A 25,960-nucleotide genomic window follows, 5' to 3' on the forward strand; every position below is an offset into this window, starting at 1 on the left:
CCAATTACTGGACGTATAAACTGTAAATACAACTGTGGTATTCTCGCTGATGTAATATTGACATTTTGCCAGTCACTCCCACATGCACCACACATTCGCTATGTGTTGACAAAGAGTAACACGTGTCTTACCTGTTCAAGGGCAGAGCTCCAACTGCGGTGTACTTTGTGTAGATAGATATACACCCACCCCTGTAGTATCTCGCCGAGCCACTCTGTTTGTTGATAAGTATATGTGTCCCTAGTAACTCCTGAACGTGATCTTGACATAGTTATTCGGATAATTATGTCAGGCAGGTTTTTTCATAAGTCCCGAATTAAAACAAAAATGAATCGTAGTTCCAGAGTTCCAGAGAGAGCAATATTCCTGCAATAGCCTGGCGGTGGACACCAGAAATTGGCTTCACACATTGTACCCATGTGGGGAATCGAACCTGGGTCTTCTGGCGTGGCGAGCGAACACTTTCGCCCCAAGGCTACCCCACCGATCCAACGAGGTTATCCAGGATCTACCTGAAGCATTTTACAAGCTTTTGCAACTTTCTCCAGGTTTTTTTTTTCTCGCAAATTTAAAACAGTTGGACTGGGCCGAAATATGGCCCAATTGTTCTTGTTTCATTTCATCGTTGTGTGGGACGTAACGTTATGACATGCCACGCAGAATATAAAAAAACCATGACGTCTCACAGACAAGAGTAGCTCCCCTTTGAAAAAGGGCAATTACTCCAAAAATATGTGTTAGTTTGCCTGTACGTAGGACTATACTTCCTCAAGATATACTATATAGTAATGCGCAGATTCCGTGAAAACACACAATGTTAATAGTACAGTTATGACATCATGATAAAGGAGTGTTTATTCCTAATACAGGGTATTTACCATCCCAAAACAAACAAGGGCGATAACCTCCATATATCACGATGTGCCGGCCTAATTGTGGGAGGAAAGTGATGGCGGTCTTTGACGTTTGCCACTCTCGTTCTCACTGCTCTGAACAGTATTTCAGTCATGTAACATCACATCAGCTTAATGTAGGAGGAATGCCTGAAGTGACCCAGGTTGTAGCTGCATGTTTACCACTCTGTTTGGTTAGTGAGTGTGTGAGTTGGATTTAACGCCACTTTTAACAGTATTCCAGTTATATCGCGGCGTGTCAGCTTAATGTGGGAGGAAAGCCCGAAGCGATGCAGGTCTCAGACGTTTACCACTTCGGTGAAACCAACGACCACGGGTATGGAGCTGACAAACCTAGAAACATAATCGGGGCAAACCGGGATTCGAACCCACAATCATAGGTTTCTGGCGTGCCCAAGGGACGCAACTCTGCACAGCGAATCGCGGCGCCTTAGACGACTGGGCCACCCGTGCCCCCACCACTCTGTTGGGACCCACGAGGACGGACATGGTGCTCAAAGAACCAGGGTCGTGAAGAGGCCCGGTCTGCGTCTAGCTGCTTCTTGTTTTAGTGCATGTGTTTAACTGGCTCGTTCAGTATGGTACTATCTTCCCGAAACAAGGGAGTTAACTTACTGTAACTGCCGAACTAGGCTAGAATTTCTGGGCTCGATCATAGCGCCACCAGTGGATATTACGAGTTATGTCCCTTCTATGTCCCTCCCATTGATCAGAGTCCACCTCTCATATCACTTGCATTTGCTTCAAATAAACTGGCGTCGCCCAGTAAAGAGGATTTCATCGATAATCAAGACCTATATTGTAATAAAACGGTTCTTACTTCGCGAAGTGCATCAAATCACGTGAGCATCGTATTAAAAACATGAAAAGATTTGGCAAATATCTGTTGACGCAAAGTTGGTAGTCGGCATACATGCTTTGCAAATCCTGCAATCGACCGAAATTTTACGAACCGGATGTCGATTTCGTCGACGATTTTGATTGGACAATGCCTCGATGCAAGATTATTGCACTTATTTCGCGACTGATGCCCACTGAGATACCATCCATGACACAGTTTAACATGAATACCCCACTCAGACACACGATACTGACTCCGAGCCGACCACTGTACTGACTTCTGAGCCCCTTTTTATGTCGAGCGCCATGCAGGCAGGGTAACAACAAGCCCCGGACCTTCCGCTCTCTGGGCGGACGCTCAACCACAAGACCACGGGGGCGGTCTGACTATGCATAGACTCGCTAGCCGAGCCAAACTCCATAATTCCAGCCTAATTCGGCAAGGGTGGAAACTGGACTTTTATAACGAAGATGGTATGGTATGGGGTTGACCGCCAGTGACAAACACGTTGCATCACTTAACAAAAGTACAATCGATAAGTCCTTTTCACCATCCTGAATTCTGAATCTGCCATACAGAACCTGGGTCCCGTTCCACAAAGCGATCTTAGTGCTGAGACTTTCGTAAGTCTATGTTAAAGTTACGGTCGTCTTAGCGTTGCGATCGCTTTGTGGAACGCGAACCTGTACCAGAAAACTTGCACATACAGTGAAACCCTGTTAATACGGACGGTGTCGTACAAACATCCGACCCGAAATGAACACGTTTCACTGCTTATGATGACAAGCTGTTGATATTCTCAATAGTACATGACTACAAAAGAGTCCAAAATATCGAGAATGGCATAAAAACATAAACACGCAATAACCAGGTGTCAATGTCCAAATTTACAATTACTACGGTATTACGGAAACAGAGAAGGGGGTTAATAACTCCAACACAGTCTATATCCGTTTTAATCGTGTTCACGCGGCGACGTTCGTAACAATTCGTGTCATTCCGAAACATGCCGAATGGCTTTTTGCAGGTTACGAAAAGGGGAGTGGTGACGAATGACACGCCGATACACTTTGCCACGAGAGGTTATCGCTTGACTCTGTTTAGTTGGCGGTGTTTATATTTACTTATTTCAAGTAGCCCTTGGAGAGATATTCGGTCAGGAAGTCGGTGCATAATTAATAGTACATGTACCTTGCAAATGCGCATAAGGTTGTTATCTTTACCAGAGTTGCCGGTTGTCAGTATCTTATCTGTAGATAATAATGGCCAACATACATGGGCATCTGCTATCAGAACACTATTATTTTCTTGTGGTTTTTCCTATGTTTGGATTGCCCAAGATGTTGGGGATAAGTTATCATTTGTTTCTACCTTTAAACAAAGACTTAGGCTCGAAGGCTCGGGTGATGGCATGTCAACGTACTCCGGCTGTGTGGAACGTGGCTAATAGTATCATTATCTGGATTGCCTGAAGCAGATTCAAGTATTTACAGGCCATCGTCACGTAATTGGCACATTACACATAACACACACGCGCATTTGGACATATGGAAACAGAGAAGCTTATCGTTATCAGACAAAACCCAGGTTTCCAGCAATTATTTACGCCTGTATTAATTCAACACTTTTTATTGTATTCTATTCATTTAACTCATAAAATAGTCTAATAGACTGTTTTTGCTATTTCCTATTGGATGTAGACAATGATAGAACAGAGTCAAACGTGCCACATTCAATGCATTCAGAGTTAACTATATCAGTATGAAATAGCTGACCGAGCCTTTCAGTATCCTGTACATACATGCGTAGTAGTCCTGCCGATATCAGCGCTATGACTGTCGTAAGTTTATGGTACAGAGTCCGTAGGAGTTACGCTATGACTGTCGTATGTTTATGGTACTGAGTCCGTAGGAGTTACGCTATGACTGTCGTAAGTTTATGGTACTGAGTCCGTAGGAGTTACGCTATGACTGTCGTAAGTTTATGGTACAGAGTCCGTAGGAGTTACGCTATGACTGTCGTAAGTTTATGGTACTGAGTCCGTAGGAGTTACGCTATGACTGTCGTACGTTTATGGTACAGAGTCCGTAGGAGTTACGCTATGACTGTCGTAAGTTTATGGTACTGAGTCCGTAGGAGTTACGCTATGACTTTTGAATGTTTATGGTGCAGAGTCCGTAGGAGTTATGCTATGACTTTCGTATGTTTATGGTGCAGAGTACGCAGAAGTTACGCAATGACTGTCGTGAGTACGTAGGAGTTACGCTACGACTGTCGTATGTTTATGGTACAGAGTCCGTGGGAGTTACGTTATGACTGTCTTGAGTCCGTGCGTATGTAGGAGTTATGCTACGACTGTCGTAAGTTTATGGTACAGAGTCCGTGGGAGTTACGTTATGACTGTCTTGAGTCCGTGCGTATGTAGGAGTTATGCTACGACTGTCGTAAGTTTATGGTACAGAGTCCGTGGGAGTTACGTTATGACTGTCTTGAGTCCGTGCGTATGTAGGAGTTATGCTACGACTGTCGTAAGTTTATGGTACAGAGTCCGTGGGAGTTACGTTATGACTGTCTTGAGTCCGTGCGTATGTAGGAGTTATGCTACGACTGTCGTAAGTTTATGGTACAGAGTCAGTGGGAGTTACGCTATGATTTTCGTATGTTTATGGTGCAGAGTACGCAGGAGTTACGCTATGACTGTCGTGGGTACGTAGGAGTTACGCTACGACTGTCGTAAGTTTATGGTACAGAGTCCGTGGGAGTTACGTTATGACTGTCTTGAGTCCGTGCGTATGTAGGAGTTATGCTACGACTGTCGTAAGTTTATGGTACAGAGTCCGTGGGAGTTACGCTATGACAGTCGTGAGTCCGTTCGTATATAGGAGTTATGCTACGACTGTCGTAAGTTTATGGTACAGAGTCCGTGGGAGTTACGTTATGACTGTCTTGAGTCCGTGCGTATGTAGGAGTTATGCTACGACTGTCGTAAGTTTATGGTACAGAGTCAGTGGGAGTTACGCTATGATTTTCGTATGTTTATGGTGCAGAGTACGCAGGAGTTACGCTATGACTGTCGTGGGTACGTAGGAGTTACGCTACGACTGTCGTACGTTTATGGTACAGAGTCCGTGGGAGTTACGTTATGACTGTCTTGAGTCCGTGCGTATGTAGAAGTTATGCTACGACTGTCGTAAGTTTATGCTACACAGTCCTTAGGAGTTACGTTACGACTGTCGTATGTTTATGGTACAGTCTATGGGAGATACGCTGTAACTGTAGAAGCTCCGCGAATACGTGGGACTTACGCTACTGTCGTACGTCCATGTTTGTGTAGGAGTTAGGCAATTACTGTCACGAGGTGATTTCCAAATTGAAACGCAAAGGTAAACAAAGAAATCAATACTGCTGTTCAAATTTTGCCACGACATCACTAGTTTTTGTTGTTGTTTTACGCCGCACTTAGCAATATTTCAGCTATATGACGGCGGTTTTTAAAGAACCAGACAATCCAGTGATTGACATCTTCAACATCAATCCCCGTTATTGGGATACGGTGACATGAATCGACCAAGTCAGCGAGTCTGACAACCCGATGACGTGAGTAGTCTTTTACGGCAAGCATGGGTTGCTGGAGACCAATTTTAACCCGGATCTTCACGGGGCGTGTATACTAATCATGTGTTGCCACTGACAATTACTACAAATATATTAACAATAGTTTCTACCGCCACTGTAATTACTTACACATAACACTGTTACAAGTCAACGGTGATTGGACGTTACGACCATCGTAAGGGGGCGTCGGGCGACGACAATCGTCAGTCAATGTTTAATAGAGTCGGTGGGATTTACGCAATGCATGTCGGGTCAATATTACAGTCGTAGCGTCAAAATAAGATCGCTTGCGGGATCCCCTATCAGCAATTGTTGTGATTAATCGGCCTGTATATAGCATGACCAACTATCCACGCCATTGGAGCACGGTGACACAAAATCAGCTGCTTAGAATAGGTCTTCAGCAACCCAAGCTTGTCGTAAGAGATGAATATGCTAGTCGTAAAAGATGGACTGTCTGGTCCAGACTCGATTATTTACAGACCGCCGTCATATAGCTGGATTATTGCTGAGTGCAGCGTTAAACAACAAACAAACACTAAACCAGCCATGTTATAGAGCCTGATAACCTGATCGATTTTAGTCACCTCAAATTACGTGGGGCCGAGCCTAACCCAGACCGCTTTCGTGGTCTAGTGGTAGAGCGTTCATCCGGGGAGCGGAAGGTCCGGGATTCAATGCCCGGCCGCGTCATACCAAAAGACGTTAAAAGATGGTACTTGTTGTTACCCTGTCTGGCGCTCGGCATTAAAGGGCTAAAACAAGGACTGGTCGGCTCGGAGTCAGTATTCTGTGTCTGAGTGGGGTATCCATGTTAAACTGCGGCATGGTATCTCAGTGTGCTAGCACTATAAATCGGCATCAGTCCGGACTAGTTCAAGCCATACACGCCACACACACACACACACACACACACACACAAACACACACACACACACACACACACACACACACACACACACACACACGTGCATGCACGTCGCTATATAAGTGCAATAATCTTGAACGCGACGTTAAACCCCGTGTCACCTCAACACACCTTCACGATACACGAGAGAATAACACTTCTATTCTACTTAAACTTGATACAGCAGCAAAGGATACCGCAATACAACAGTATTTCAGTTCCATCACGGCACAAGGCAGCTTGGGGAGGAGGAAAGCCCCGTGTGAACCGTTAGACGTTTACCACTTCGATGAAACCCTTGAGCACGGGTATGGCGCTGACAAACCATGAAATATGATCAGGGCGGTCCGGGATTCGAACACGCGATCACAGGATCCTGACAAGACAAGGCATACAACTCTGCACAGCGAATTGCGGACCCTTACACCGCCCATACTCCATGAGACAAAAGGGAAGGAATTAAACTTCAAAATGAACATCATATAGAAGCAGGAATTGTTCTGTGATCAAATTTCAAATCAACAGGTAAAAAAACATTATCAAATTCAGTGATCGATTTCTTGTGTAATTTAATATACCAGCAGGCTTGAATATATTTATCATTTTACGACCAACAGATGTTCGAAACAAACTAAACCTTTGTCTCAGTTTTTCAGTATTGTTAACTGTATAATGTTTAAACTTTACTGTCGGTGTGATATTATTGAACTAAAATCTCCATATTTACCTCAATGACATATTACAAGCGGAAAATATGCTTCTCTTTACCAAATACAACGTGGTTTTCAAAAAGCATTTACTTTTTTAAAAGAAAAGATTTATATCAGCTGGTACTGTCTCCTTTACATCAAACGATAAAATATTCTTTATGCATATAGAACATTCCAACAAAACCCATATCGGTGTTCAAAAGCAACGGAGCCTACTTTGTTTGCATTTCGGAATTACAACGAATGCCGATTAACATTAATTTGCATTTTGTATTTCGTTTTTCAGTGAGCGAGTTTATAGCTGTGTAGCAGAACGGTCATGGAGTTCCATGTCGCGGGATGAGTGATGGTTAACAGAGGTAAACCCATGACCCTTACATTGAAGCACTCGTGAGTGAGAATGGTTTTACGCCGCTTTTAGCAATATTCCAGCAATATCACGGCGGGGGACACCAGTAATAGGCTTCACACAATGTACCCATGTCGGGAATCGAACCCGGGTTTTCCGCGTGACGAGCAAACGCTTGAACCACTAGGCTACCCGACCGCCCACATCGAAGCGCTATATTCATTACTTGGGTCGAAGTTACTCTATGTTTATTCCCCACATGCATGGTACAATCTGCAAAACTCATCCCTGTTGTCCTCTATATTGCAAAGCGGGGTTAAACCATACTCGCTCGCTAACCCATTTCTCCACTATCCTTTTAAAGACAAAACAATAAACACATCATCATGTTATTATATTAAGTTATTTTTGCTTCAACGTGAAAGATTTAATAAAATTAGCATATGCTGTCAATAATCTCAAATGTGTCAATAAAAATTTCTAAAATGGCCCTTCGAGAAAATAATATTAGACAATATAACCCATAAAAATTAAGTCTTTAGTATACTTAAACTGATATTTGTGTTTGTTTTTTGCACAACTTTACGCTCAGTTATTGTCCAGTTATTTGACCGCGGCCTTTGATTAATCGAGTCTGGACCAGACAAACCTGGGTTTTTTACAAACAAATCTTAAATGGACATTGGGGTAATTCCACTTAAAAAACAGCCAAGAAAACTATCATAAAAAGTTAACGTGTATACTTACTAGTAACTTCTTTGAGGGGCATTTAGTAGTTTGAATACGAAGTAAGAATACGATTTATGGAAGAACATGGATTTATGGATTGTAATAAAGAAGTTGTTCATCCATAAATCTTATCCTAACTTACTACGAGTAGCCGTGACATACCGCAACGAGTCCTGTATTCGATCACGCGATGACATATCGTGCATAGATTTGCATAAGTAAACAGTCGACAGGGGGTGTGGATGACGAGATTTATCGATATCGCGATAATATGGAGCCAGCGATAATATAGAGTCATACTATACATATATATCATTAACGTTAACGTACCTGTTAACGTCTTCACTTGTAGCGTTATAGACACTGTCTGGGCAGAAACTGATACGCGCACATTTCTCTTGGTGACGTGTTCAGATTGGTGACCCTTCTCTCCTGGTACAAACCAGGAACGGTGCAGTTTAAACACTGAGGCTTTTTTCACTGCACAACATGCCAGTTACCCCTCAACCGTTTCCGAACATAGCTAGGATCATTAATAGCATAGGCGCTTCGGTCGGCTATTCTCGCGGCTCGGGTTGTCTACACCGACGTCCGCGCCTTTTGGATTGTACTAAAATGGTTGCATGCTGCTTCCGAGATACAGTTGAAAGGCTGGTGTGCTCTGACTGCCATGTGTGTCCCATACGTGCAAGAACACGACCATCACGTGACGCTCACTTACGGAGTTCTATCTACAATCACAAATGAAGTGGCTGTCACGTCGATATTTAGCTTTGGCGCTGGGAACAGACTGATTAATGGGATCCACACCGAGTCACCATGCCTGAACACATGATCCAAATTGTCGTCCGTTTCGACAAGAATAAATTAATGGGAAATTGACTGTTTCATAGGCGATAACGAGTTTTGACGTGTTTGCTGATTAACGTTGCACACAGCAATATTTCAGCTATATATGACGGCGTTCTGTAAATCATCGACAAGGCACACTGGCGATTGCATTCGTCACCACTCGGCCCTTTCCGTAACCGAAACAACACGAGTTGGTCACGAAATGTGTCATTGATGTCATCCCCTGCCGTCGGGATACACTGACATTCACCCGGGGTACACTGACATTCACTCACACACCTTGTCACCCAGCCTGAACACCCGATACAAATTGGTTGCCCCTTTCGACAAGCATATGCTACTGGGTGGTTCTACACCCGAACCATCACATCCCTGTTGTTTCATTGTCTCAAGACATTACGTGCAAGGGCAAATGAGATATACTTTAATAGTGTTTTGAGTGGTGAAATATCCGGATATGCTTGGTCATGTACGATTTTTGTTTTACTAATCCCAAATTCGTCTGATTATGACCTTGGATTGTCAACATTTATGTATTGTTGGTTATGTTAGATTATTTGTTGTTTAACGCAGCACTCAGCAATATTACAGCTATATGACGGCGGTCTGTAAATAATCGAGTCCATTGTTTGGATTTGTGATTCGTGTGTATAGGGTGATAAAAATGGTAGGGTGTGTGTGGGTGTGTGTGCGTTCCAGGTATTCAGAGGAAAAGGGGTTTCCCACCGTCGGGCTCTCGACTATCAATGTTTACCGTGATATGTTTAAAGAAGCCATGAAGATCCGGGGTAGAATAGGTCTTCAGCAACCCACGATAGCCGTAAAAGGCGACTATGCTTGTCGTAAGAGGCGACTAACGGGATTTGGTGGTCAGACTCGCAGACTTGGTTCATTGCATGGCATCGTATCCCAATGGCGTATAGATCGATGCTCATGATGTCAATCACGGGATTAACTGGTTATAGCTAGAATATTGCTGAGTGTGGCGTTAGACAACAAACAAACAAACACAAACAAACAACATCGGGGATCGGCGACACACAATCAGCAAGTCACTGAGCACATTCATCTGATCCAATTTAGTTGCTTCTTACGACCGACCGACAAATGCTTTTCGGTAATCAATTGAACAAATGTTAAAAAAAAATCATTTTTTTCTACAAATTCTATAAAAACGTAAAGTGATTATTGCTGCTTATTGTTTCCTTTCAGCAATGCGCGTGATGGAAAATTTGGGATTTCTGTTTTGCGATTGTTATCAATAATAACTAAAGTATGTCAGACACACTTGACCTAGACTCGTGTTTTTAATCTCTTAGTATTTACATGAGAACGATAACCAATGTGAAACTATACCAGGTGGGCGTATTGGGTGAGATAGAGAAATCACAATACTGATACCGTGCCAGGGGCATGCTGAGATAGTGAAAGCTGTAAAAACTTGGCCTGACAATGCCATATATCACGTGCATGCATGTATTGTGTTTCTTGGTGCTTTCATAAATAGAGGTTATCACGCGAGTGTGTTTTGGGATGGTAAATATCCTGCATTAGGAATAAACATTGTATTTAGCGAGCCTTGGCGAGCTAAATACATAGTGTTTATTCCTAATACAGGATATTTACCATCCCCAAACACACAAGCGTGATAACCTCTTTATCATATAATGCCATTCTTTAATTCTGTGCTTCAAAATCGCTTTCCCTCTCTCACATACATAACCGAAACTTTGCGAGTTTTTCTGGAATGCGCGCATTAATATTTATTACGTCACAGGGTAAGTGATGTGTCAGTCGGAAAGTGACAGTAGCCAATATAGTTCCAACTGAAATCTGTTTCTTATACAGTGGCGAAGCAACATATACGCAAAACAACAATTGTTTTTAATTGCCTTTCGCGGCAATCAATCTGTCTGTCCGCTAGAGTAACTGCCCTTTGTCAAAGGGAAGCTACTCTAACCTTAGTCTATGAGACGTCACGGCCACGGTCAGTCGTTGTTGACAGTCGGTCTGTCCTGTCATAACGTTAAGAAGTGTAGTCAGATGTACACACAGCGACAAAACGAAACAAGGTAACAATTCAAACACATTTCGGACAAATCCAACTATTTTAATTTGGGGAGAAGGTTTCAAGCCGCAGAGGTCTACAAGCACTGATATGGCTACTGATCCCGCTTGGCTAGGCCTCGTGCCCTCGCAAAATTGTTTCGAAATTTATATCTCTAAAGTTGCCCAAACTCATAAAATGCCTTAGCTACGTCACAGTTAGAGACTGATTTCAGTTTATTAGACTGTTCTTTTGATAATGATAGCAATTATCCCTGTAGTTTATCCAGATTCCCGATGGTTAATTCTGACTCGATCGCCGAATAATGAGGGCGACGCCATGTTTGTTTATAAACAGTGAAAGTAGTCCCTACTTGACCTTTGATATTTGCATCTCTATCCGCATATGACCCCAACGGATATCGTTTTTATCCGTTGGCTTTATCCTGCCGAGAAACCTACCCATTATATGATAAATAGAGAATCTCAGCCTCGTGTCTTTTGATATCAAATATATCAACACGAGTTGCTAAACGTGGAAAATTCCGAGGCTTGCCGAGGATTTTTGCCACTTTTATCAACGAGTGTTGATATATTTGATATCAAAAGACACGAGGGTGAGATTTTATTTATCATCCAACATCATTCTTCCAACTTTTTCAATTTGTAGACAGCACTTAGCAGTTTTTTCAGTGTAAAACGTACTGCTAACAGCTTCAGTAGCCGAGCCATTACTGATGTCATTTGATTATGACGTCATGGTAACCGGTGACGTCACAATGGTCTGCAGACCATTGTGATGTAATTTCATTGCAGCGATATTTACAGTATCCAATCCAATCCAAGCGATATCTCCTGTGGGAGCCAGTTTTGGATGATAATTACAATTCTCATAAAGTAATTCGTATTGTAAATAAGCCAACAATCGTTATTTCTTTTGATACCCAGCGTATGTAAATACTCTCCAAACACAACTGATAAGTTGGAATCACTGGAAGAATGGCTGACGCTAACAAACAATGACTGACCACAATTATTTTCTTGGTTTGTTGTTTAACGCCACACTCAGCAATATTACAGCCACGTGACGGCGGTCTGGGGGGGGGGGGGGGGGGCGGCACGGGGGGGCAGTCGTCTAAGGCGCCGCGATTCGCTGTGCAGAGTTGCGTCCCCTGGACACGCCAGAAACCTATGATTGTGGGTTCGAATCCCAGGTTTGCCCCGATTATGTTTCTAGGTTTGTCAGCACTATACCCGTGCTCGTGGGTTTCACCGAAGTGGTAAACGTCTTAGACCTGCATCACTTCGAGCTTTCCTCCCACATTAAGCTGACACGCCGTGATATAACTGGAATACTGTTAAAAGCTGCGTTAAACCCAACTCACTCACTCACTGTTGTTTAACGCCGCACTCAGCAATATTCCAGCAATATGACGGTGGTCTGTAAAAAAATCGAATCTGGACCAGACAATCCATTGATTGATGTCATGCACATCGATCCACGCAATTGGGATACGATGACATGCATCAACCAAGTCAATGAGCGCAACATTGTCTGCATCATGTAAGTGTTCATACTATTCAGCCTGTTATGAATGACAATGAATTTCGCTTAATAGAAGCCCATGGGATTATCGAACTATATCGGGTTAACCGGACTTCGACACAAGCGCGATCTTAGCGCTACGAGTCTCGTACGTCTGTTGTACATTTGTACAGAGCGATAGTTACTCTTGCCGTGTTAGCGCGGAGATCGCTTTTGGGAACGCGTGCGGCCATATATGCCACATCATGTTGCATAATGTTAGATTGTGTTAACCGATTATCGAGATAATATGAAGTTCAAGTTCAAGTTTTATTGTACAGTAAACTACGGTTATAACGAACTCAAAGGGACTACTAATTTTAGTTCGTTATAACCGTAGTTCGTTATAAGCATATATACAGCATAACTACAGCAAATAGTCGGGACCAAAAAAGTAAGTTCGTTATATCCGTCAGTTCGTTATAAGCGTGTTCGTTATAACCGTAGTTTACTGTTTAAGTTTGTTTCTACCTGGCTATTATGTTTCTTGTCGACACCATGAATAAGTCCTTACCTTTGGAAGCTTTTGTTCGTGTATTCCTTATGAGAACACTATAGTTACGCACAATATCCTCAATGACCGCATCCTAGGGTAGCCCAAGCCGCATCAGATGATGCAGATATGAACATCGAGTGTGTTGTTGGAGGTGATACTATGACCTCCCATCTGGCGACAGCGCGCTATCATGGCGACGTTGATAAGAAGTATACAATTATTGATCACATAGTCTTATTGACCAGCTTGTATTGTAATGTAATTCTGCTGATTCCGAAACCTGGTATATTAATGAAACATGTGTTAGCAATGTACATCAGAGAAGTTCTTAAAGGAAGACATTGACCGTTCCAAAGGCTGGAAGACGCAAACTAACACGTGACCTAATACCTAATATCTTTCTGTTATAACTGCCAGTTAAGAATTATGGGTAGAAAAATCCTATGAAGGTAAAATAGCACAATAATGTAAGCCTCAATTTTCGGATTAAATATGCTTGGAATGAGAACATGGTGGCAACCTTTATTGGGGTTCAAAGGGGTTAAACCGGTTTACCCCCAAATATGATGCAGCTTATGTACTTTGTTTCGTGACAGGATGTTGCCTTATGTCAGAAATATACCTCGGGGCCTCTAAAATATCGAATATGGGATACACAAACCAGTGGTTGATAGCAAAAGCATTTAACAGAGCCGTCGTAACACGGTGACGCACCATTAGTCGTTCTTGCATGCGATGGCACCCGTGAAGATCCCGGTTGGAAGAGGTCTTCAGCAACCCATGCTTGCCGTAAAAGGCGACTATGCTTGTCGTAAGAGGCGACAAACGGGATCGAGTGGTCTGGATCGCTGACTTGGTTGATGCATGTCATCGATCCCAATTGCATGGATCGATGCTCATGTCAATCACTGGACTGTCTGGTCCAGACCCAATTATTTAAAGACCGCCGTCATATAGCTGGAATATTGCTGAGTGCGACGTTAAACAAAGAAACAAACAAACAAAGAAAAATCTTACATGCGATTGAAAGAGTTCCGTATCCCCCCTCTAAAGGTTATACATGTATGCATTGCCGCTCAATCCTTTTAATGATATATATTTGTAGGCGAAAACAGACGGAAGTTTTACCCATGCGATAACTGGTATCAGAAATAACAATGTCAGCTTATAATGACTGATAATGAACGTGGACCGTTGTTCACAATATCAATCACTGGATGGTCCGACCCAGACTCGATTATTAACGGGACGCCGTCTCATAGCTGGAGTATTGCGTTAAACGACAAACAAACAAATAACGCTCACCTCTCTGGTTAGAAGTATGTAATCCCGATCACTTCAACTGAAATATGCCCAATGCCTCTCAGGGCACACAACAAACACCTTCAAACTGCGATTTTCGCGTGTTCACAACACAACATCCGAAAGCGCATCGCTTGTGTCATCTCGTCCCGTCTGTCGTTACAAGAAAATACTTATAATATATATAAAAATATGATATCATATTTACATTTATTTGTGTATTATTACGTTTGTATGAAATTTCAGTTAAGAAATAGCCCCCTGCCGACTGATACTAAACTATTTCAATTTTTACTTTTCCCCCTAAAACATTCAATGTTTGAACCTTGCTGTTTTCAATCTGGAAATGTCCTACTGACATAAGTTCTATTGTTATTTCAGCTTGCTGGGGACGAGGGCGTCGAACTCATATAATAGATTTGCTCATTCATTGTCTCCTATTCGGATAACTCGAGAAGCTCGTGTGAAATGACTGGGACAGTGCTGTAACATTTACGAGTGAGTGAGTGAGTGAGTTCTGTTTTACGCCGCTTTTAGCAATATTCAGCAATATCACGGCGGGGGACACCAGAAATGGGCTTCACACATTTGTACCCAGGTCGGGAATCGAACCCGGGTCTTCGGCGTGACGAGCTAACGCTTAAAGTAACATTTACGAAAGAAAGTGAGTGAGTGAGTTAAAATTTAACGTCGCATCGGCATTAATCGGCCTTCGCATCGGCAATAAAAAACCAGTTTGAACTGACCTGATAGAGGCCTGTTCCAAAAAGGGTTCTTAGCGTTACTGCTATCGTAAATCTACGTATTGTTACGAGTGGATTGGCAAGTTAAAATGCGTCTGAGGCGCTGCAATTTCCTGTGCAGAGTTGTGTCCCTTGGGCACGCCAGAAACCTATGATTGTGGGCTCGAATCCCGATTCGCCCCGATTATGTTTCAAGGTTAGTCAGCACCATACCCGTGCTCATGGGTTTCACCGAAGTGGTAAACGTCTGAGACTTGCATCACTTTGTGCTTTCCTCCAACATTAAGCTGACACACCGTGATATAACTAGAATACTGCTCAAAGCAACTTTAAACCCAACTCACTCACTATAAAATGCGAAGGTTTTCCCAGAATTCGGTTCGTACACACCTTAATTGTGACATCAGTAAATAACCACACCAAGATCAATGAATAATTCACCAATTGTATTGAAACACACACTATTATATACTTCAGTGTGAAAGACTGCGTTTTCTGAAATGGAGAAAGTGATATTTTCATTGCAGTTAACACTTTAACAGAACTATTGTCGTGCAAGAGTTACCTCCCCTCAAATTGTCTCCCTTTATCATGAGTGTCTGGCCCGTACACAAACTGTTGACGTCCTTTTCACTTTAGTTTCACATTGATAAGGCAAAATAATGACAGATGGTAATTTATGGAGTTCATATGGTTTCTTTGCCGTTTGTTATTCTCTCGAAAATGTTTCATTATAAACGGTAATTTTCCCATTTAACTCGTCAATCGAGATGGTTCGTCTCGCAAAGCCATTTTTGTAACTTGACCAGGAGTTTACTCTTTCGCTTCCACCAGCGATCACGTAGTTTTTGAGAGTATTTTTTGTTAAAGTTTATTCTGTATATAATCATATCTAAATGTGTGATAAAGAATTTTTGTGACCCTAAATATTTGTTTATACTTTTGTTTATATTTTGAAGATTTTGCAAATTAAACTACCTTTAAGTCGCAAATACAAGGGGTGGTGAACCGTCCCTGTGTGTTGGCATAATTTACGTTTCAAGGTTTTGCATTTGTAATGAAATACTTTAATTTTCCGGTTGACAACTACACACAAAGTTTATTTATGTAGGATATCCCATGTGTCCAGTGATTCGTCATGTTTCTATCATCTCGTAACAGGGTTAATGGCACTTCTGAACATATCTCCTTTGCCCCGTCACTTGATGAGAGAAACATAATATTTCGCTCGACACATGAAACATCCTCAATTTAATATGCTCGGTCACAAGATCCAATACTATGGGTCAGATACGTGATCATCGTCAAAAAATGTCTATGCAAGGACGGTCAGGGTATCAGTTCTCATAAATGTGCGTGTACACCTCTGCGACCTGGGCTCTTTTCCCGAACATACGACAGTTTGCTATATTCAGTAAACTTAGAAGACGTCACTGAGGAAGAAATTCGTGTACATCCCTTCTACCATGTTGAGTCCAAATTGGCGGAAGGTGTCCGGTAACCTGCATTCATACCTTGCTTTATGTCACTGTGTCGGCGTGTGGGACATCTAACTATATGTTGTAACGAAATAACAATGGAATGACCAGAAAGACTCTAAAAAAAGTTATGCCTCAGTCAGTGGGTTCCGGCGTTTGCCCGATGAGACACCGGCACGGGTGAACTCTTGAACCAGCTCAGCACAGATGCCTCACTGACTGGAGTAGCTTCCCTTTGATAAGGGGCAGAAACTCAAGCCCGCGGACAGATTGATTGCCGCGAAAGCTGTTCATTGACACTGTGTTAAGGCAGTTTTCTTTTTGCCCACTGACTTTTTGACGTAATATCCAATCTGTTTATTTGTACTTGAGGCCTCAGGCCCATGTACAAAGTATACAAAGTATACAGAAATACAAATTTTCCATCAAGGTGATGGCGGTTCATCATACTTATATATTCAATGATAACATAGTGTACAGTAATTAATGATAACATGCTCTCCTCACAAGTGAAGCTTTACAGAATTTTAGCAAGTTTTCTGCTATAGCTGGATCATAATCATTCATTAAATTAACAAAACATTTGGATGTGCATTTCCTTAAATATTTATTTGGTACAAAAGTTTTCTCAAATCATAAAACATAGGCATTTCATTATTATGTGGAATTCATCCTCTAACTCATTTAAATTACAATTCTGACAGATTCGTTTACTTTTTTTTCAACATTTTTCCATCTTCCAACATTTATGTAAATTTTTCACCTCCAGTTCTTAAAAGAGCTAAGTATCTTCTATGCATTAAATATGTTTTGCAATACACATATGGTTCAGCATTTAATGAAAATTTGTATTTACTGTAACTATCGAATCTTGTACTTTCTCTTAATTTTCCTTGCCACTCTTGAAAAGAAATATCTCTTAATCTAAGTTTAATCATACTTATAAATAACCATATAGCCAACACCTTGAGAGAACCAGACTTCTCCAAGACCTATCAAACATAAAGATTCACTAACATTTGTTACCCAATTTCTCCTATCACATTCATCTAAGTGTTTTAACATATTATACGACTTTTTTAGTATTCTATCATCTGACATGTGTATTAATCTTAGCCAATATTTTATACATTGCACAAATGAATCAACATATAACGGATATCTACCACATTCTCCCACAGCCATAGCATTTGGAGTTTGTGACGGTAAACCAAGAAATATTTTACATGCATAATTCTGAATTTTCTCAAGTGGATCAAATGTATTGGTGCCCCAAATTATATTAATCGCATATTCCAAGACAACTTGCAATGTTTAGGAACCGTTTCCGACCATAGAATTTAAGAATACGTTATATGATAAAGAGGTTACAGCACTTGTGAGTTTTGGTATGATAATTAATATCCTGTATCAGGAAGAAACACAATTTATGTATTTAGCTCACCAAGGCTCGCCCATAACAATGTTTGTTCATAATAGATGATATTCTCCATCCGAAAACACACTCGCGTTATAACCTATATATGCATTAGGTGGAACCCAGTTGGCAAAACTCTTAACGAGCTGCTTCACCTGGCCCACCCTAAACCCAAAGTGGGACCCATGTGTACTTACTTGCAGGACACTTGACAAGGTAAACGTTTGGGGGCTAAAATACCCTAAAACGATCAGAGCATAACGCTAAGGTGATCGTAACTCCCATACTTCAACAAAGGCTTACGATAGTCGTAGCGCTATGATCGCGTTGTGGAACGAGAGCCATTCCGCGTAAGAGTTTGGAGGTTCGACTGTCTTAGCGTTACAACTACCATAAGTCTGTGTAAGAGTATGAGAGCTTCGACTGTCTTGGCGTAACGACTCGCTTACGTCTTCGTAAGGGGGGCTATAACAACCATGGTGTCGTTGTACAAAACAACGTTAGCCCTACGACTGTCTATGTTAAGGTATGGGAGTTACGATCACTTTAGCGCTAAGATCGCTTTGTAAAACGGCACCCAGGAGCTGCGTTACGATCACTTGTGAAACGGACCTACCTCAGTACCTGGGTCTTTTTTCACAAAGCATGTTATCCCTGCGAGTATCGATACCCCCATGCTTAACATATACTTGCAACAGTCCTGGCGCTGCGATAGCTTTATGAAACGACAGTCGTAGCGCAGAGATAGCTGAGGATAGGTAAGATGAAATAATGACCCGGGCCCCGTTTAACAAAACAATGTTAGCGCTTCGAGTGTCGCAAGTCAACGGGTCACGTCAGAACGACCTTTCGCGAATTTTGACCGACCAATGAAATGACTGACAAGAAATCGACATTAGCAAATCAGAAGGCAGCTTTCTCGAGCTTCATGACACTAGTTTCAAACTGGCGACTACGCTTCGAAACATATTTTGACGTGTTCTCGATTAAAAAATTAAAACCGATAAGAAGAACGCTCTGGAATGGCTTCTAGATGGCCTAGATTGTATGGATATAATCATAAAACCCGTAACTGTCGTTCGGAATACCCCTTGTTAAATATTTCGTGGTTGCATAATTAGAAAACACATTACGACTGTCACTTTCATGATCTGGTAAGCGACGCTCTGATTGGTCGGATGAAAGGTCGTTCTGACGTGACCCGTAATGGGATGTCCTCAGATCTTTGTTCAGCGGTAGCGAGTACAAAGATCTGATTTAAATGAGATTGGAACGTATGGGACATACTATAGTCTCAGCTTTGATCGCTTTGTGGAACGGGGCACTGGTTTGAAGGACAGATGCCAGTGGCTCAAGGGCAATGTAAGGTTATAAATCTTCCCTCACTTTCTTCCAGAACCATGTCCACGGAATTGACATGCATAACGCATTCACCTCTTTAACCTCTAAAAGTTAATACAAATTATACAAGTCTCGATAAGAGATCAATGAAAACGGTTCATTGATAAGTGTTGCACGACCACAGAAAGTTCAGTTTGCTTTATTTCGTTATCAAACAGTTTAAACAGTGTATTAATAGGCATATGGCCAAACTTGAAGTGCATTTTATTCATACCAAAGCGTGCCTTCTTCGTTTTAATAACAATTATTTCATTATCAAACAGTCTAAATAGTGTATTAAATGGCATATCATTGAACTTAAAGTACATCTTATTCAAACCAAAAAGTGTCTTATTTGTTTTAATTACACGTAGATCAATTCAATCTTGATCTGTGCTGTCAAAATGTGTTTCATGTGTTGATATTTGCAGATAGGTTGATCAGATTTCACATCGTCACTGTTCTTGGGTAATCGGTTATAAAGTTCCTGAGTCGCAGGTTTAAACATGCCAGACCTACAAATTCAGAATATTTTTCCCCTTCTAAAATGATTCTTCCACTATTATCTATTTCTGTTCTTGAAATGTACTTTTGATCAAGAAATATAGTTCTTGATCCCTTTGACTCAAATACATGTACACTGAAATATTGCTGAAATACACTATTCTGTATTCTGTTTAGGTGTCATGACACATGAGCGTTAATTGTGAAAGTAACTTCGTATATATTTCATTCGGTGTTAGCCCATTAACCGCATAGCTTCATGACTTGGTACACAAATTCATAACATTTTCTTAGCGGTATTTATATAAACGTCCATTATTTAGAGTTATCTCCCTTCGACAACGATTTTGGTATGAACATGTGGATAATGTGTTTTCTATCATTTCCTTTTTGACAATAATGATTTTGATTAATCTAACATCTCATTTCCGCGTAGCATTATGAATTAGTTTGTCAGTTGAATGTGTTCAGATAAGTTGAAAATGATTCCATCGTTAGCAAATACGCATCCTGAACGTGACCGACCAGTGGCACGGTTGTCTGTTTGTAAACATGACAGTTGAGGCCCTGTTTAAGAGATCGTTTAACAGTTGATGCCGTCGCGATCATTCATACGCTCCTCGTGTTTTTCGTAAGAGCAAACTAAAATGATGATTGGTTGGTTACAATGGTTGTCTTGGGTGATAAGGTGTCATGAAATGTAGGCTAATGGCGTGAATCGTTGATTGTGGTGTCAGCCACTGAACTGGTCAATGCTAGAACTGCTGGGAGCTTAATTTACGTAGGCTTGGTGTCATAATATGGATGGAACAATAGTGACTGGGGTGTTTAACTATACTGAATCAACAACTTCTGTACCGTTTGTCACAAACAAGATAGGATGAGTGGTTAATTAAGATAACCATGTATAATATAATATGGACACGTATGGATGTTCAGGTGACAGGCGATTTCATATCCCGGTAGCTTTTTGACCCAGTAGATTTGTATCCCTTGTGTTGTTTCATAACCTGGTAGATTTGTATCCCTTGTGTTGTTTCATAACCTGGTAGATTTGTATCCCTTGTGTTGTTTCATAACCTGGTAGATTTGTATCCATTCGGTTGTTTCATAACCTGGTAGATTTGTATCCCTTGTGTTGTTTCATAACCTGGTAGATTTGTATCCATTAGGTTGTTTCATAACCTGGTAGATTTGTATCCCTTGTGTTGTTTCATAACCTGGTAGATTTGTATCCCTTGTGTTGGTTCATAACCTGGTAGATTTGTATCCCTTGTGTTGTTTCATAACCTGGTAGATTTGTATCCCTTGTGTTGTTTCATAACCTAGTAGATTTGTATCCCTTGTGTTGTTTCATAACCTGGTAGATTTGTATCCCTTGTGTTGTTTCATAACCTGGTAGATTTGTATCCCTTGTGTTGTTTCATAACCTGGTAGATTTGTATCCCTTGTGTTGTTTCATAACCTGGTAGATTTGTATCCCTTGTGTTGTTTCATAACCTGGTAGATTTGTATCCCTTGTGTTGTTTCATAACCTGGTAGATTTGTATCCCTTGTGTTGTTTCATAACCTGGTAGATTTGTATCCCTTGTGTTGTTTCATAACCTGGTAGATTTGTATCCATTAGGTTGTTTCATAACCTGGTAGATTTGTATCCCTTGTGTTGTTTCATAACCAGGTAGATTTGTATCCCTTGTGTTGTTTCATAACCTGGTAGATTTGTATCCCTTGTGTTGTTTCATAACCTAGTAGATTTGTATCCCTTGTGTTGTTTCATAACCAGGTAGATTTGTATCCCTTGTGTTGTTTCATAACCTGGTAGATTTGTATCCCTTGTGTTGTTTCATAACCTGGTAGATTTGTATCCCTTGTGTTGTTTCATAACCTGGTAGATTTGTATCCCTTTTGTTGTATCATAACCTGGTAGATTTGTATCCCTTTTGTTGTATCATAACCTGGTAGATTTGTATCCCTTGTGTTGTTTCATAACCAGGTAGATATGTATCCCTTGTGTTGTTTCATAACCTGGTAGATTTGTATCCCTTTTGTTGTATCATAACCTGGTAGATTTGTATCCCTTTTGTTGTATCATAACCTGGTAGATTTGTATCCCTTGTGTTGTTTCATAACCTGGTAGATTTGTATCCATTAGGTTGTTTCATAACCTGGTAGATTTGTATCCCTTGTGTTGTATCATAACCTGGTAGATTTGTATCCATTTGGTTGTTTCATAACCTGGTAGATTTGTATCCCTTGTGTTGTTTCATAACCAGGTAGATTTGTATCCCTTGTGTTGTTTCATAACCAGGTAGATTTGTATCCCTTGTGTTGTTTCATAACCAGGTAGATTTGTATCCCTTGTGTTGTTTCATAACCTGGTAGATTTGTATCCCTTGTGTTGTTTCATAACCTGGTAGATTTGTATCCCTTGTGTTGTTTCATAACCTAGTAGATTTGTATCTCTTGTGTTGTTTCATAACCTGGTAGATTTGTATCCATTAGGTTGTTTCATAACCTGGTAGATTTGTATCCCTTGTGTTGTTTCATAACCTGGTAGATTTGTATCCCTTGTGTTGTTTCAAAACCTGGTAGATTTGTATCCCTTGTGTTGTTTCATAACCTGGTAGATTTGTATCCCTTGTGTTGTTTCATAACCTGGTAGATTTGTATCCCTTGTATTGTTTCATAACCTGGTAGATTTGTATCCCTTGTGTTGTTTCATAACCAGGTAGATTTGTATCCCTTGTGTTGTTTCATAACCTGGTAGATTTGTATCCCTTGTGTTGTTTCATAACCAGGTAGATTTGTATCCCTTGTGTTGTTTCATAACCTGGTAGATTTGTATCCCTTGTGTTGTTTCATAACCTGGTAGATTTGTATCCCTTGTGTTGTTTCATAACCTGGTAGATTTGTATCCCTTGTGTTGTTTCATAACCAGGTAGATTTGTATCCCTTGTGTTGTTTCATAACCTGGTAGATTTGTATCCCTTGTGTTGTTTCATAACCTGGTAGATTTGTATCCCTTGTGTTGTTTCATAACCTGGTAGATTTGTATCCATTAGGTTGTTTCATAACCTGGTAGATTTGTATCCATTAGGTTGTTTCATAACCAGGTAGATTTGTATCCCTTGTGTTGTTTCATAACCTGGTAGATTTGTATCCCTTGTGTTGTATCATAACCTGGTAGATTTGTATCTCTTGTGTTGTTTCATAACCTGGTAGATTTGTATCCCTTGTGTTGTTTCATAACCTGGTAGATTTGTATCCCTTGTGTTGTTTCATAACCTGGTAGATTTGTATCCCTTGTGTTGTTTCATAACCTGGTAGATTTGTATCCCTTGTGTTGTTTCATAACCTGGTAGATTTGTATCCATTAGGTTGTTTCATAACCTGGTAGATTTGTATCCATTAGGTTGTTTCATAACCAGGTAGATTTGTATCCCTTGTGTTGTTTCATAACCTAGTAGATTTGTATCCCTTGTGTTGTTTCATAACCTAGTAGATTTGTATCCCTTGTGTTGTTTCATAACCTGGTAGATTTGTATCCCTTGTGTTGTTTCATAACCTGGTAGATTTGTATCCCTTGTGTTGTTTCATAACCTGGTAGATTTGTATCCTTTGTGTTGTTTCATAACCTGGTAGATTTGTATCCCTTGTGTTGTTTCATAACCAGGTAGATTTGTATCCCTTGTGTTGTTTCAAAACCTGGTAGATTTGTATCCCTTGTGTTGTTTCATAACCTGGTAGATTTGTATCCCTTGTGTTGTTTCATAACCTGGTAGATTTGTATCCCTTGTGTTGTTTCATAACCTGATAGATTTGTATCCCTTGTGTTGTTTCATAACCAGGTAGATTTGTATCCCTTGTGTTGTTTCATAACCTGGTAGATTTGTATCCCTTGTGTTGTTTCATAACCTGGTAGATTTGTATCCCTTGTGTTGTTTCATAACCTGGTAGATTTGTATCCCTTGTGTTGTTTCATAACCTGGTAGATTTGTATCCCTTGTGTTGTTTCATAACCTGGTAGATTTGTATCCCTTGTGTTGTTTCATAACCAGGTAGATTTGTATCCCTTGTGTTGTTTCATAACCTGGTAGATTTGTATCCCTTGTATTGTTTCATAACCTGGTAGATTTGTATCCCTTGTGTTGTTTCATAACCTGGTAGATTTGTATCCATTAGGTTGTTTCATAACCTGGTAGATTTGTATCCATTAGGTTGTTTCATAACCAGGTAGATTTGTATCCCTTGTGTTGTTTCATAACCTGGTACATTTGTATCCCTTGTGTTGTATCATAACCTGGTAGATTTGTATCTCTTGTGTTGTTTCATAACCTGGTAGATTTGTATCCCTTGTGTTGTTTCATAACCTGGTAGATTTGTATCCCTTGTGTTGTTTCATAACCTGGTAGATTTGTATCCCTTGTGTTGTTTCATAACCTGGTAGATTTGTATCCCTTGTGTTGTTTCATAACCTGGTAGATTTGTATCCCTTGTGTTGTTTCATAACCTGGTAGATTTGTATCCCTTGTGTTTTTTCATAACCTGGTAGATTTGTATCCCTTGTGTTGTATCATAACCTGGTAGATTTGTATCCCTTGTGTTGTATCATAACCTAGTAGATTTGTATCCCTTGTGTTGTTTCATAACCTATTAGATTTGTATCCCTTGTGTTGTTTCATAACCTGGTAGATTTGTATCCCTTGTGTTGTTTCATAACCAGGTAGATTTGTATCCCTTGTGTTGTTTCATAACCTGGTAGATTTGTATCCATTAGGTTGTTTCATAACCAGGTAGATTTGTATCCCTTGTGTTGTTTCATAACCTAGTAGATTTGTATCCCTTATGTTTTTTCATAACCTGGTAGATTTGTATCCCTTGTGTTGTTTCATAACCAGGTAGATTTGTATCCCTTGTGTTGTTTCATAACCAGGTAGATTTGTATCCCTTGTGTTGTTTCATAACCTGGTAGATTTGTATCCCTTGTGTTGTTTCATAACCTGGTAGATTTGTATCCCTTGTGTTGTTTCATAACCTGGTAGATTTGTATCCCTTGTGTTGTTTCATAACCAGGTAGATTTGTATCCATTAGGTTGTTTCATAACCTGGTAGATTTTTATCCCTTGTGTTGTTTCCTAACCTGGTAGATTTGTATCCCTTGTGTTGTTTCATAACCTAGTAGATTTGTATCCCTTGTGTTGTATCATAACCTGGTAGATTTGTATCCCTTGTGTTGTATCATAACCTGGTAGATTTGTATCCCTTGTGTTGTATCATAACCTGGTAGATTTGTATCCCTTGTGTTGTTTCATAACCTGGTAGATTTGTATCCCTTGTGTTGTTTCATAACCTGGTAGATTTGTATCCCTTGTGTTGTTTCATAACCTGGTAGATTTGTATCCCTTGTGTTGTTTCATAACCTGGTAGATTTGTATCCCTTGTGTTGTTTCATAACCTGGTAGATTTGTATCCCTTGTGTTGTATCATAACCTGGTAGATTTGTATCCCTTGTGTTGTGTCATAACCTGGTAGATTTGTATCCCTTTTGTTGTTTCATAACCTGGTAGATTTGTATCCCTTGTGTTGTTTCATAACCTGGTAGATTTGTATCCCTTGTGTTGTTTCATAACCTAGTAGATTTGTATCCCTTGTGTTGTATCATAACCTGGTAGATTTGTATCCCTTGTGTTGTTTCATAACCTGGTAGATTTGTATCCCTTGTGTTGTTTCATAACCTGGTAGATTTGTATCTCTTGTGTTGTTTCATAACCTGGTAGATTTGTATCCCTTGTGTTGTTTCATAACCTGGTAGATTTGTATCCCTTGTGTTGTTTCATAACCTGGTAGATTTGTATCCCTTGTGTTGTTTCATAACCAGGTAGATTTGTATCCCTTGTGTTGTATCATAACCTGGTAGATTTGTATCCCTTGTGTTGTTTCATAACCTGGTAGATTTGTATCCCTTGTGTTGTTTCATAACCTGGTAGATTTGTATCCCTTGTGTTGTTTCATAACCTGGTAGATTTGTATCCATTAGGTTGTTTCATAACCTGGTAGATTTGTATCCCTTGTGTTGTATCATAACCTGGTAG

The 25,960-nt window shown here is 40.6% G+C and overlaps 2 protein-coding genes across 6 annotated transcripts in view; one reads left to right on the forward strand and one right to left on the reverse strand.

Annotated features, from left to right (window-relative positions):
- The window catches only part of LOC124139096, a 39,333-nt gene extending 26,159 nt beyond the window's left edge, over positions 1–13,174 (reverse strand). Inside the window, exon 1 of one of the 4 annotated variants that reach the window (XM_046506115.2) lies at positions 13,063–13,174. The gene's annotated coding sequence lies outside the window, so the exon portion shown is untranslated. Of the gene's footprint in view, positions 1–131; positions 454–5,499; positions 5,590–8,395; positions 8,714–13,062 lie in introns of those variants that run through there. The other 3 variants (XM_046506113.2, XM_046506114.2, XM_046506110.2) reach the window with 3 other exon arrangements.
- LOC124139095 (putative tRNA (cytidine(32)/guanosine(34)-2'-O)-methyltransferase) overlaps positions 10,966–25,960 on the forward strand; it is a 32,064-nt gene continuing 17,069 nt past the window's right edge. The window contains exon 1 of one of the 2 annotated variants that reach the window (XM_046506108.2): positions 10,966–10,989. The gene's annotated coding sequence lies outside the window, so the exon portion shown is untranslated. Of the gene's footprint in view, positions 10,990–20,203; positions 20,219–25,960 lie in introns of those variants that run through there. The other variant, XM_046506109.2, reaches the window with a different exon arrangement.

The sequence above is a fragment of the Haliotis rufescens genome, unplaced genomic scaffold (genome assembly GCF_023055435.1).
Source record: "Haliotis rufescens isolate VD_foot unplaced genomic scaffold, xgHalRufe1.0.p SCAF_13, whole genome shotgun sequence".
Lineage (NCBI taxonomy): Eukaryota > Metazoa > Mollusca > Gastropoda > Lepetellida > Haliotidae > Haliotis > Haliotis rufescens.